This window comes from Nyctibius grandis, chromosome W, assembly GCF_013368605.1.
Source record: "Nyctibius grandis isolate bNycGra1 chromosome W, bNycGra1.pri, whole genome shotgun sequence".
NCBI lineage: Eukaryota > Metazoa > Chordata > Aves > Nyctibiiformes > Nyctibiidae > Nyctibius > Nyctibius grandis.
The window spans coordinates 5,193,187-5,206,867 of NC_090694.1; positions in this window are offsets into that span (position 1 = coordinate 5,193,187).

Sequence of the window (13,681 nt, forward strand, 5' to 3'; positions counted from 1 at the left end):
GGCCCCGTCGGAGGCGGTCCCGGGGCGGCCTCGGCGAGACTTTGGGGGGACGCGCTCCAGAGGCTTCGTTTCCCCTCGGATGAAAGGGTGTGTGCGGGGGCCCGACCCATTGTCTCCACTCAAAGGTACCCACAGGGTTCCTTTCCCCGATTTTTTTTTTTTTTTTGGCAGGTTTTCTTTTCCATAATTGATTTTTTGGCAGGGCTGGACTGCTTCCAGCCACTTGTCCCAGCACAGGCTGTGCCTCATTAAGGGTTTGAAGCTCTAGCTCCCCTTGAACCACCCGAAACAGCTCTTCCACCACTGCTGGCCATCCCTCCACGACCTGCTGCCCTCCAAGCACTGCTTCGCATCCCCACATCCCCACCTGGGTGGTGTTTCCTTAGGGCCAGAAACATTGCTGGAGCCAAGTGGCATTGTACCTGCAGCCCTGGCCCTGCTCACATCAGGGGGAACGCCTGTTGTCAACCATCTGGTGCCAGCAGGCACTCCCTTGTTTTCTCTTAGGTGCTTATGAATAATTTAATTACCTGGTGCTCTGTTCCAAGGGGCCAACTAGTACTTAATCCCTGTTTCCTCTCTTCTGCCCTCCTTTTTTTAAAGCCCAGGCAGTAAGGTGGGACTGAAGAAGAGCAGCTGTGGGGCTCTCCCAATCCGGAGGAGTCTGGCTCTGCTGAATTTAACCTCTCCCAGCAAGGCATTGTCCCTCAACATCTGAGTTTCCAGTCCCCTCTGTTCATCCCTCAGTCTCCAGGATATTTTTTCTGAAGGAATTTCAGGGCAAAGCCCACTCAAGGCCCTCCAGCATTCAGAGGAGGCCACAGCAGCTCCTACCTCATGCTTCTCCTGAGGTTTGTTGGGTCTTGTTTCCTCTCCCTCAACTCACCCTTTGCCTTGCAGTTCCCAACCATTTCTTCCTTCTTGTGGGAGGCAAGGCTTGCCAAAAGCTTGGCTAATGTGGTTGTGGGACCTTCCTTACCCAAAATTAACTGCACCAAACACCAGGCAGGAGCCCCTTCACCCCTGCTCACTGTCACACAAAGGGGCCCAGAGCCATGTAGTGCAGTTGGCACAGACACACACACACCCACACACCCCCCCCAGGGACGCAGGAGACACACAGGCACGGGTCTCAACACTGCCGACTTCCCTGGCTAGCACAGGGCAGTAGAAGTCAGACCTAGAGCCGCGTACTTCAGCCAAAACCACTTCTCTCGGCTCCATACTCGGTCACTGTAGTTAAGCGCCAGTATACAAAGCACGGGTAGGACAGATGATCTGACAAACCCTTTACCTTATGAGACCGTCTGGCTCTGACACCAGCTCCCTGGAGCAGGGAGCATAGAGCTGGCCCCACTGCATACAGCAGCACAGCCGATGCCAACTTCAAAGGAATGAGGATATCTCTGTCCTTGATCTCCCACAGGCTCATAGCAGCTCCAGGCAGTGTCAAGGCTATGACTGCAAAGGTTCGCTCTGGAAAAAGGATACAGTAAAATGAACTAAAAAAAAAGCCTCAGCTCTATTAGAAAAGGGGATCTATTCTGTTTCAGTCCTTTGAGAATCTAGCTTTATCCAAGAATAATTTTGAGTCTTGGAGGAGTCCTCAAAGGCCTCATGCCAGCCTGGTGCAGGGAGACTTCAGCAGGTGGGGATGGGGAGACTGACTGGGTTAGCTTGAGGGGTCCTGGCTTGTAGTCCTGAGGTAATCTTGTATGCTTCTGGCAAGAGATTCACTGTGTGGGAAGGTCGCCTGCTTCAGACACAAAACCAGGTACAAAGGGAAGGGCCTGAAAGAGAAGAGAGTGTTGCAGCATTAAGGACTGCAGCATTCCCTTGCCATAGTCTGACTAGGAAGTTCACTCTCCATGCGCTGCACAGAGCCCCCAGCTTCTGCCCTCCCATTCACCATCACAGAACCAGGCTTTGGCTCCATGTCAGCTCTTTTGTGCCCCGGGGAGTCCTGCAGAGCCACAGCCCATTGTCTCTCAGAGCAGACATGAGGGGGAAGCTCCTCAGATACATTTGAGCTGTGGGTGCAGGCTAGCAGGAGCTGAACTAAACTGTCCACATAGTTTGAAACATGGGCTATGCTGCTGGAGCTCTCTCGTGTGGCCAGCTGAGATCCCACCCATCCCTCTACACATCATCTCTGCCCTTCCTCCCCAGGGGAGCTCTGGGAGAACTTCTGCCAGTGAGCAGCTGCCTCCTGCTTTCAGTTCAGTTTCCACAGGGCCTGTACCAGTTAGGAGGCAGCAGCTGGGTCACCTGCAAGACATGAAGGGGGATTCAGTCCTTAGCAGGGAAGGAGCAGGTCCCCAGCACTACTGTGGAATGCAGGGTGTTGCAAAAGAAGCTTAGAAGCCAGATGAGGGAGCTGAGTGTGAGGACAGGTAATGGGGAGGAGATCATCCCAGCTGTGTCACAGGCTCTAATTAACCCTGGGGCTGGCAGCCAAGGCAGATGGCATCAGCCCTGTGTCACAGCCAGCCACGCCTCTGTTTGGACACGGGTTGGGGTTTTCCTTGCAGGCAGGTCTGCACCCCGGAAGGGAGGAAGCCTCTGTCAGGACTGGGACCAGCAGGTTTGGCAGATCCTGGCAAAGCTCATGCCCCTACACTGTGTCAGCACAGCTGAAGCACTGAACAGGGGAGGCTGGCCCAAGTGCCCAGGGGTCACCCCTGGGAGCAGCACTAGCCCTGCCTGGGCTGTGCTCAGGATACATACAGCTCCCCACTCCACTCCCCTCTCCCCTGACAGGCCTCCGTACTTGGCCTCTGTACTGCTAGGTACTGACGCACCACTTCCTGGGATGAAGCAAGTGTAAAAGAAAATAAATGATTTGCTTTGCTTTATGTTTAGATCAAAGAGTTTAGACCTAGATAGGAAAATTAATAAAGATAGAATAAATAGATGGACTATAAGAATAGTGGATAGAGTTAAGGAAACAATAGCCACAGGTGCTCAGAAATTCTGAGAACCACAACGCAACCATAATGCTGCTCATTGGGCCTTTGTATAGCCCCCTCCAGGGCTGGCTTAAAACCCAGTCAAGTTAATCAGTAGTTTCTTAGAAGTTTAGATATATCAAAAGATAATTAATTGTTTGGAAAATAAGCATTTATCAAAAGAGCATGAGACTACAGAGGTAGAAAACCGCTCAACTTAGGTCTACATTGTGGTATATAGTTAATAGAACATCCTGAAGTTTTCTTAGAATTGTAAGGTAAACACACCTGTGTGTACAGAAGAAGATGGACGAGGAGATAAGTGACCAAGATGACCCTGAAGACTTCAAGGCCAGAAAGAGGGATTGTGATGGACTTTTGACAAACGAGAAGATTCAGGAACCGAGAATTCGTGGAAAAGTACTGAAGACTTTGTATCTTACGTAATGTATTTTAAAGAGTATATAAGGTATAGAGTTTTTACTGTTAGTTGCCATTCACTGAGGTGGTGGCCCAACTCTGAGTTGTCAATAAAGCAAACCTAGAGGTACCCACGTGTGGAAGACCCTCAGTCTGCAAACAGCTGTGCTTTACTTGGGGAGCATAAGATTTGCTTGGGAACACTGCACTGAGAATAGTTTTTGCTTGCTTCTAAGATAAAGGAGCCGAGACCAGTTCACAGGGCTTTTTGAGGCATGAAAGAAGTAAACATGTGTGGAAGGTCAGTTCTGAACACAGAGCTGAAAACAAGGAATGGTTGTTGATGTTTTGAGTCCAGAACACTGGCTCTTCCCAGAATGGGTGATGAGTGCTTAGTGTGTGAATGTTGATGTTATCTTGAACTGCCTAGTCTGGCTCCTGCATTGTAGCAGTTAAATAGGGTAGTAGCATAACAATAAAAAGCCTTAGGCCTTTCGGCTTCAGGCCCTTGCATCCTCGATCTCAGAGTCTGTGCCTTCCTTGCCGCCCGCCGCAAATGGCGCCCGAACAAGGTTGAAGATTAACGAAGAAGCGGCGGCGACTCTGATCGAAGGATTGTCAGGGGCTAGCGCGCGCCAGGACCGGAGAGTCCCCAGGACCTGAGAGTCCCCAGGATCGGAGAATCCCCAGGATCGGAGAATCCCCAGGACTGGAGAGTCCGTCCCCAGGACCGGAGAGTGAGTCCCCAGGACCGGAGAGTCCCCAGGACCTGAGAGTCCCCAGGATCAGAGAATCCCCAGGACCGGAGAGTCCCCAGGACCGGAGAGTGAGTCCCCAGGACCGGAGAGTCCCCAGGATCGAAGAATCCCCAGGATCGGAGAATCCCCAGGACCGGAGAGTCCCCAGGACCGGAGAGTCCCCAGAATCAGTGAGTTCCGCGATCGCAATAAACATGGGACAGGCTAGTTCCCAAGAGCATAAGCTCTACACTGAGGTATTACAGCGTATATTACGCGAACAGGGCTATAAGGTCCAATTAGCGAAATTGGTGCAGTTATTAGTATGGATCAAAGACAACTGTACCTGGTTCCCTGTATCAGGGACTTACGATGCAAAGATTTGGGCGAAAGTGGGAGTAGAAATACAAAAACGGAACGCGTTGCAGTCTGATATTCTAAAGGATTTAGAAGCAACGTGGAGGGTTGTTTTTACAGCACTCTCTGCACTCCAGCCTGCAGAGGAGTATTTGCAATCTCTGGCATCCACTCCTATTAACACCTTAGTGGATGTGACGGAGCAACAGGAGCCTGTATATGAAACAGTCTCTGGAGAATCAGACGATCCTTACGATCTTGATTTCACAGATCCAGACATACAGTCCAATTTATACCCAGCATTAACATCGGTAAAAGAAACGGCTGCAGCCGTCCCTTCGGTGCGGGGGGTCTCGCAGCCGGCAGCAGCAGCGGCAGCGGCTACGGGCAGAGCACAGTTAACACCAACAGCTCCTCCGTATCCTGCGTCTGCCGAGCCACCTATTGGCTTTGCTGAAAAGGCATCAGAGTCTCATCCGATGCCGGTAATCTATCGTCCATATCATTCTCCTGAGTATCAATACCTTAGTTATGAAATGATTAAGGAAGTACGGGCCGCGGTGAGAGACTATGGTTTGCACAGTAACTATACTTCAAATTTAGTAACAGTCATTGGGGAATCCTATACTATGACTCCACATGATTGGAAGTCACTTTTACGGATGATTTTAACACCTGCACAGTATTCAGTGTGGCTGGCAGAGTACCAGGAGGCTGTTTCTGCAGACACTTTGGAAAATAGGCAAGAATATTTGGGAGTTAATCAGTATGCAATACCAGAGGTACAGGCAGGGTTACCTCGGCAGCGTTTACAACAGATCTCTGCATTGGCTTTAAAGTGCCTGAAACGCATTCCGGAGGCAGGGAAACGCCAGCCCTCTTTTGCGGCAGTCAGGCAAGGAGCTCAAGAACCCTATGTTACATTTATTGATCGTTTACAAACAGCACTGAGCAGGCAGATTGATGATGAAAATACAGTAGAAACGCTGTTATTACAATTGGCTTATGAAAATGCAAATGCAGATTGTCAAAGAATTTTGGGCCCTCTAAAAAACTCTTACGAAAGTATAGCAGAATTTATTAAAGCCTGTCAGAATGTGGGTTCTGAAGAGCATAAAGCTACTTTACTTGCAAGTGCCTTGGCTCAGCAACTCGTTGTGGGACGAGCAGAAATGAAATGTATTGAGTGTAATCAAATGGGGCATATTAAAAAGAACTGCCCAAAGCCGACAGTAAAGAAAAAAGATGAGCAGAAAGGAAGGTTCTCCCACAGGGCATGATGAACAGTCCCACAATTTGTCAGTTAGTGGTCTCTGCTGCAATAGAGCCGACTCGAAGTATTTTTAAACAGTCTCTTATTTACCATTATATGGATGACATTCTCATTGCAGCTTTGACACAGACAGAACTGATGAAAACTGTAAATCATCTAAAAGACTCCTTACAACAATTTGGGCTTCATATTTCCGCAGAAAAAATACAAACAGAACCGCCCTGGAAGTATTTGGGATGGGTACTGTTTACCAGAACCTTACGGCCACAACAACTTCGTTTGGTAAATAATATCTCTACATTAAATGATTTGCAGCAACTACTAGGGACAATTAATTGGATTCGTCCTGTGCTGGGTATTTCTACTGAACAGTTAAGTACCCTGTTTAACACCTTGAAGGGGGATTCAGATTTAACTTCGCCTCGAATCCTTTCTGACAAAGCAAAACAGGAATTGGCATTGGTAATTCAAAAACTTACAACTTCCCAAGCAGGACGTATAATCTTACACTTGCCTCTTCTATTTTTTGTGATTCACACGAAATTCCAGCCTTATGGGCTATTTGCTCAATTGACAGAATCACAGCAATTAGTTACCCTGGAATGGATTTTCTTATCACACACCTTTACAAAAACAATTATGACTCCTTTGGAGATGGTCATTATGGTGATTCAGAAAGGACGGTTCAGGATACAGCAGCTGACAGGTCGAGACCCTGACATTATTTACCTACCCTTTCATAAGGAAACGCACATTACTCTGATGAGGGACAGCCTTGAATTTCAGGCTGCTCTGGCTGATTATTTGAATGATATCCATTTTACTTTGCCACGGAATAAAATCTTGCAAGCCTTACCTTCCCTCTGTTTACAGCCACAGAGAGTGATGGTGCCTCACCCTATACCAAATGCAAAAACGGTTTTTACAGACGGCTCAGGTAAAACAAAGAAGGCCGTAGTGGCCTGGAAAGAAAAGGCACAATGGCAACACACATCTGTTACTGTGGAAGCGTCCACTCAGATTGTTGAATTGTCTGCAATACATTTAGCTCTGACATTGTTTGCAAGCGAACCTATTAATATTGTATCAGATTCACTATATGCTGTTGGCGCTATTAACCGCTTAGAAGCTGCATTTATCAAAGAAATTAGCAATAAAGAGCTGTATAAACTTTTCCTTGCTATTGCAACTCTGCTTCAGCAACGACAGCATCCTTGCTTTATTGTTCATATTAGGTCTCACACTCGCTTGCCAGGACCTCTGGTAGAAGGGAATGCAGTAGCTGATAAGTACACTGTTTTGCCCATAACATCATCCTCCCTTACTCAACGATTTCAACATGCACAATTATCTCACTCCTTTTTCCATCAAAATGCTCGCAGTTTACAGAAAGAATTTGCTCTCACAAAAACGCAGGCTCGTGATATTATTCGGGCATGTAACGATTGTCAACTATATAATACTGCAACTTATCATGATGGTGTAAATGTCAGGGGACTGAAGGCTAATGAAATTTGGCAAACAGATGTTACACATTATGCACCTTTTGGCAGGCAAAAGTATGTTCATGTTACTGTGGATACCTTTTCTGGTTATGTTGTTGCTTCTGCAGCTACAGGGGAACGGACTCAGGATGTTAAGAAACATTGGACAAGGTGCTTTGCACTTATGGGTCTCCCTAAACAAATAAAAACAGACAATGGACCTGCCTATGTATCTCAAGCAGCGGCCTTATTCCTACAACAGTGGGGTTTGTCTCACGTTACAGGTATCCCGCACACCCCCACCGGACAAGCCATAATTGAACGGACACATCAAAACTTGAAACACATGTTGCAAAAACAAAAAAGGGGGAGTGTAGCCACAGCTCCTCAAGAACAATTAGATATGGCTGTGTTCACTTTAAATTTTCTAAATCGGTCATCTTCTCGATTAGATACCACAGCAGTGGAACGACATTTTCAGGCTAAAGTTCCCTTTACACAAAATCCTAAGGTTTGGTATAAAGATCTGCCAGGCCCAACTGATTGGCGTGGACCAGTAGAATTGTTGACATGGGGGAGGGGATATGCTTGTGTTTTACTCCCAACAGGTCCTCGTTGGCTACCTGCGAGATGCGTGAAGCCATACCATGAGCTGGAGAAACCACAACCAGAACCCGGTACCAGAAATGCAGATGTTGAAAGCACAGGGACCACGCAAGCGATGTAGAACAGTCAACCTGACACCCAGCATTACTTGGGGAATGCTGAAATGACTGGATGAGCACGCAAGTAGCATGCTGCGAGGGGTCTTGGGTGGTCTCTGGTGGTCGTGGTCCCCCCATAGTTGTACTGTCTGCTGTGTGACTTCGCTTCCACGCAAGCGTGGTTAAGGCCTTTCTGTTGACACATGCAGGTGGCTCTGAGGAGAAGATACTGTTTTGATTCTCACAGCAGTTATCTCTTCTAGAGCGTGTGAATCAAGTAAATTTGGACACTACAGGGATGTTGTTCACAGTCTTGTTTATCTTTGGCCCTTCTTTGTAATTAGTGATGCTACAGCATTATTGTATAGATATCTATGTTTATTCCTTTTTCTATATGTATTTATTGCATGTCTCTGTATATTGCTCTGCTCTACACCCCGCAAGCCAAATGTGCACGTCCAGCTTTGCACTCCCCAGGAGAAGCAGTCTCTTGAGCGAGGGGGTAGAATGTGGGAATATAACGGAAGATGGGCGAGGAGGATTGTAAACACGCTCAAGTGACTTGCACCTGGGGTGTCAAAAAACACATATATCATACTACTAACTGTTATTTAGTCTTGTGTGCTGGACAAGTAGAGCATCTTCATTCAGATAACATAGGCCTGTGATAAGACTCAAGGGCACCTAATTGTTTATGCCTGAGATTCCTGCCCTGCTATGAGAAAGATCAAAGCACAGTGGAAAAATGCCGCCTGGCAGAAATCCCTAATATACAGGCGAAGGCAGCAGGCCCGGAATCTCTTTCACTTTCTCTCTAGCAGGAACTGAACTCCGCGGTGCCTGCGTCCCTGCTTGTGTGCCTTTGCCCCAAGTGCTGCTTCAGAGACCTGGTCTGCAATCAGAGGACTCTGAAAAGCCGAAGCCCACATCATGACCACCCTTATCATCAAATAAACAAAAAAGGGGGAAATGTGGAAGACCCTCAGTCTGCAAACAGCTGTGCTTTACTTGGGGAGCATAAGATTTGCTTGGGAACACTGCACTGAGAATAGTTTTTGCTTGCTTCTAAGATAAAGGAGCCGAGACCAGTTCACAGGGCTTTTTGAGGCATGAAAGAAGTAAACATGTGTGGAAGGTCAGTTCTGAACACAGAGCTGAAAACAAGGAATGGTTGTTGATGTTTTGAGTCCAGAACACTGGCTCTTCCCAGAATGGGTGATGAGTGCTTAGTGTGTGAATGTTGATGTTATCTTGAACTGCCTAGTCTGGCTCCTGCATTGTAGCAGTTAAATAGGGTAGTAGCATAACAATAAAAAGCCTTAGGCCTTTCGGCTTCAGGCCCTTGCATCCTCGATCTCAGAGTCTGTGCCTTCCTTGCCGCCCACCGCACCCACGTCTGGTCAATTTCCTCGAACAGCGAGACTCCATCTCTCCAGCACCTCTGTTCTGGGAAAGCAGACTCTCTCTGGGAGAAAGCTGGCTATAGCAGAAACCTCCAAGCTGACTCAGGGCACAGGTTGTAGGCGGGGTTCTGATATACTCCTCGGACAATAGTTTTGATCTGCTTCTCCAGGGCAGTGAGTTGACCAGGCCCCAGAGGAGCATCTCAAGTATGTAACATTGCTAGTAGCCCTACTGTAGTCCTTGGCATTCAAATAAGCGCAGTCTAAAACATGAGACTTTTCTGCTGAAGACAGCAAAGCAACCCAGGAAAAATTTGTGGAAACCCTCTCTGTTCCTGTTATGGATTTACGCACACCAGCCACCGTAACAGGGTCCGACCCTAGGATCCTGCTGAGCAATGTAAAGTCTGAGTGAAGGTTTCCAATTCCTCTTTTATTAGTTCTCAGGTTACAGCTCAAGCTGGGTGCCTCCAGAGAGGGACCCCTACCCCAGATCACACCCCCCAATTATACCCGTACCACCCAGCACCCGATCCCCAAGTCCAATCACTTAATTCTGGTCGGTGGTCTCTTGATTTCTTATTGGTTTTCTTTGTCGCTGGGCTGGCCTTCTTCTGAAGTTACCTCATTCTCTTGGAATTGTTTCCTTGGTCCTTATCATCTTCATTCTGCTCGCATCTGCCAGATTCAGCTAGTTCTGTGTTAGCAGCATTAGTTTTATCAAAAAAATTTACTCTTTGTCAGCTCTTACGGCCCAAGGCTTCAACTAGTTTAGCTACTAGTGCTAAGCTACTGTCCTGGTTTGGCCTAAACCAGGCCAATTTTCTTTTCAGTGATTTTTCCTTTCAGCTAAGTCTCTTCTAAGTAACTGCACTTTCTGAAAGTAACTGCATGTTTTGCAGACAGTGTCTGCTTCTAGGACTGATAACGCTCAAAGTTTGTAGTTATCGCTGAGGCACCGGTAGGGATGTTGTGCAGAAAGGCTCTTGCTGTACTTATTCCTAGAGAAACCAAGGTCACTGCTAAATTCCTCACTGCTTATGAGTGAAGAGCCGAAGGGGGGGTCGCACCTGCAGGGAGGAGCGGACAGGGCAGGTGACCCAAAATTGACCAGCTAAGGTATTCCATCCCATACACGTCATTCTCAGTATAAAGCAGGGGGATCACGAGGGTCTTGCGCTCTTTCTGCTATGGCTGGTGTCCAAAGAGGACTCTCTCCATTTTCCTGCTGCCCCCGATCCCGATCCGTGCATCCCTGAATCCAGCTCTCGACCGTCGCTGGGCCCAGCCTGGGCCTTCCCGGAGCCTGCCCTGCAGTGCCGGTGGTGACATGGCCGACATCGGGGGAGCTCGATTTTGGTTTTGTATATATTTGTATATATTTGTATATATTTGATTATTTCTATTATTATTATTATACTCTTTTTCATTATTATAGTTTATTAAAACTGTTTTAACTTTCCAACCTGGAAGTCTCTTTCCCTTTTCCCTTTCCCTTTGGGAGAAGTCTCTTTCCCTTTTCCCTTTCCCTTTGGGAGGAGGGGGAGGGTTAACAGGTTTAATAGCCAGCCCAGCTTTAAACCGTGACAGATTTATTGGCGCCCAACGTGGGGCACGAGAGAAGCTCCGACAGGTTGCTCTGATAAGTCGAATCCCAGCTCCGATGGGAGGAGACCCGGAGAGCTCAGCTGGGAGAGTATCATCAGATTTCTTCCTTTGAGATTTACGAGGGGTTGGAAATTAAAACAGATAGCTAAGATGGTAATGTCATTTTTGAACGCTGTGTTATCTCCTCTCTTTATAGAGCTTTTTACAGAGTTAAGTGTAATAATACCTTACTTGCTGTATGCGCTGTTTGTTAGTGTTTACATGCAGTTTAGCAGTGGGCGCTGGTCGAAATGTATTGTTTTGGTATGGGTTTTGATACTGATTTATGTCGTGATAAACTGGGTAGTTATTATTCCGATCTCTTATCTCTATGACACAATGATGGGCAGCTTTAATCGCGAATCGGTAGCAGCGACTTCATCTGCGCACTCTGTGCGTCCTTTAGCTGATTCCGTTAGTACCTTCCCCTTTTTTGCCAAGCTGATTCCACTAGATTCTGTGAAATTCGGATGGAGCATGTTTTTATTTTCGGGTGTCCTGAATGTGTCTCAGTTTCTGATGTGGTATGAGATTAAATGTCGGTGCAGGGACAGCTGTAGGTGTTATGCTGCCGCTACAGCCACTAAATCCACTCAAACCCCAGCATCTACCCGATCTGTACCAACCGCCCCTGTAACCAGGAAGAAACACCAAAAGAAATCAGCTCATGAAGAGAAGGATGATGACTCAGAGCCTTCTAAGGCAGAGCCATCACATGACCCAGGTGAGGGCCCTTCTCAGGCAGAGACAGGGCCCGACACAGATGAGGGTCTCCTTGATCATCTTTTTAAAGCAGACCCATCACAGAAGAAAGGTCCTTCTAAAGCAGAACTATCACAGGAGGAGGAGGACTCGGATGTAGAGATAACCTACCACTCCTTATCCCTGAAGGACCTGCGAAATATAAGGAAAGACTTCAGCCGTCATGAAGGTGAGCCAATTATTACCTGGTTGCTCCGATGCTGGGATAATGGGGTGGATAGCATGGACTTGGATGGTACAGAAGCCAGACAGTTGGGATCCCTGTCCAGAGATGGTGGTATTGATAAGGCACTTGCAAGAAGGTCAAACACTATCAGCCTCTGGAGGCGACTCTTGTCAGCTGTAAAGAGCAGGTATCCCTATAAAGATGATGTTCTGAGCCACCTAAGCAAATGGACCACTATAGAAAAAGGTATTAACTACCTTAGAGAACTAGCTGTGCAAGAGATCATTTATAGAGACCCACGGGAAATTGTAGATCCTGTAAATCCTGAAGAAGTGGAATGCAACCGATCCATGTTCCGGAAGGTTGTGCAGAGTGCTCCACCGGCATATACCCATACATTGTCAATATTAGTATGGGGAGAAGATGCTATGGCACGGCCTAGTGTGGGTGAAATGGCTAACTGTATGCGACAGTATGAAGATAGTATTTCTTCCCCACTGCAGGCCCATGTCTCGGCTCTGGAAAAACTGACTAAGGAAAACCAGGACAGCTACTAATGCTAAATGAGACTATTCAGAGAGAATACAGTTAATCAAACTCCTATAACAGTCCTCCCTTTGTTTTTTTTTTAGGCATCCCTGCCCATCTATAGTTGGTCTTGTATGAGGACTCTTCGATACGCTTGTATAGATTTCATAAGCATATTCTGTAAACAATCCTGAATACAAGTAAAAGCACAGCAGGCTATCAAAAGTATAACAACCACAGGTAAAAGATTTTTAGCAATGAACTAAATAAACTACTAAACCATGATGATAATCCCCATCCAGAAAACAAGTTTAACCACTTTCAGGAGGGTTGTACGCACTTTGGGCTCCTTTGCAGGTAGTTAGGTTGGCCACGTGATGGGACAACAACACAAAGGAATTGTGTTCCTTATAACTAAGACCAGGGGGTATTAGTAAAAGCAGTAAAGAAAGGTATTGTACTAACACAGTTTTGAGAATAACTCTCACAGAATGGGGTTGTCAACGCATGGTTGAGCCCATTTTGGTGATGGTTTGCCCACTGTTTTCAACCAAATGTATAAAAGAACCAAAAAACATCTATACAAAGAAGGGTTAATACCAGAACTAGGGTAATCCACTGTCACAACTGGGTCAGGGACGCAGCAGAATAATATGGACACCTCGCTCCACTGACTCGGAGTCAGGTGATTAGTCCACTTAGTAACTTTACTGTTACTAGATACCCCGCTTCACGGACTCAATGCCAGGCAGTTAATTCATTTAAACAGCTTTATTATCACACTTGTCATTGTCCTTAAGCAAAACAACCTTAAACAGTCTCGCGAGCTCAACACACAATAATGCAAATAATAGCAACACACAATAACACAAATAACAGTGGGGTAAAATACAAAGCTCTAGCAGGGAAAGGGACCATACAACCTGTCCAGTAGTCCGATGCAGCTGTTGATACGGCAGAAGCGAGGTTGGGCATAACGGGGTCTCAGACCAGCTGAGAGGGAGCTCCAAAGAGTGGTTCCCTCGGTCAGATTTTATACCCTCGAGTTACATAACTACATATGTGATGTGGTGATAATCCCTTAGACTTTTCAAACGCCCACCAAGGTCTGGGTGGTAAAACAGGGTTGGTCCTTACTGATAAACGGGTAGTGAAAGGGGAAGGAAAAGTCCTTGTGGTTCAGCAAAAATACACACACACACTGCTATATTCATAGTAAAGTCTGAGGAGGAGAGACAAGAAACACTACCAC